Source organism: Triticum aestivum, chromosome 2A (genome assembly GCF_018294505.1).
Source record: "Triticum aestivum cultivar Chinese Spring chromosome 2A, IWGSC CS RefSeq v2.1, whole genome shotgun sequence".
Classification (NCBI taxonomy): Eukaryota; Viridiplantae; Streptophyta; class Magnoliopsida; order Poales; family Poaceae; genus Triticum; species Triticum aestivum.
In genome coordinates this window covers 511,513,602-511,514,557 of record NC_057797.1, presented here as the reverse complement: position 1 = coordinate 511,514,557, position 956 = coordinate 511,513,602, and the positions used below count along the sequence as shown (strand labels likewise).

Genomic DNA, 956 nt, shown 5'->3' with positions numbered 1-956 from the left:
CTGTAGTAAAGAATTTTTTTAGTCACATCAAAAATATGAATTTGTTTAGTCATACTTCTTTTGTAACGGAGGTTTGGTAAATTCTAATCCAGTGATTGAAATGTATGAGTCCAGTCGTGTCATCAATATACTCTTCGTCCTATGTCTAATATAAACTTTTCAATTCTAGGCTACTGAGCATAACTCACATAATTAGATTTTTTGTGTTGGAACCTAGTTCAAGTTTTAAATTTAACACATGTAATCGCATTTTTCAAGATGTATTATAGACTTTTCAGCCTTACTTTTTAAGCGGTATAGCATGAGCGTCAACTACAAGGCGTCTAAGATGACTATGTCAATCTCAAGATTCTCTCAAAAAAATGCTCATATGGATAATCTATAAATACGTGTGTTTATAAAGATGAGTATGCGTGTCTGTATGTAAGCATCTGTTATGATTATAATGTATTTCTTCAAAAGAAATAGACTCGATTCATACCAAAAGTGCACTTTATCCACAATGAACTTGTTCTAAGGTTCATGTCACAATCCTAAACAATAATTTGATTCTCATGAAACTCTGAAAACGTTCTCCTTCTTAAAAGGATTTAACACGGTACAACACATATATTGATATATTTTTATCTTTGCCTATATATATATATATAATAATAAACCAGCGTTTGGCTCAGGTCGTCCGTCGTCGGCGTTTTTGCAAAAAAGTCCCCCTGTTTCTGTGAAATTTACCCGTGATCCTTTTTAAAGTGAAAAAACGTTTCGAGCCCAGATCTGGCCCGCCCAGGCCCGAGCGCCGCCGCCGCCGCCACCAACGCCCGCAGAGCGCCGACCCCGAGCTCCTCCTCCCCGGCCTCCCTCGCGCGTCGTCCGGCGACCGGCGCCGCTGCCGGCGACCACCCAGGTCATGCCGCCGCCCCCCTGCCTTCTCTCTTTCTCTCTCTCTCTCTCTCTCTCTC

The 956-nt window shown here is 41.0% G+C and overlaps 1 long non-coding RNA gene across 1 annotated transcript in view; it reads left to right on the top strand.

The window, feature by feature from the left end:
- The first annotated feature begins 762 nt into the window (after positions 1-762).
- The window catches only part of LOC123189155 (uncharacterized), a 4,293-nt gene continuing 4,099 nt past the window's right edge, over positions 763-956 (top strand). The window contains exon 1 of the long non-coding RNA XR_006495605.1: positions 763-901. This is a non-coding gene — a long non-coding RNA (uncharacterized lncRNA). The remainder of the gene's footprint in view (positions 902-956) is intronic.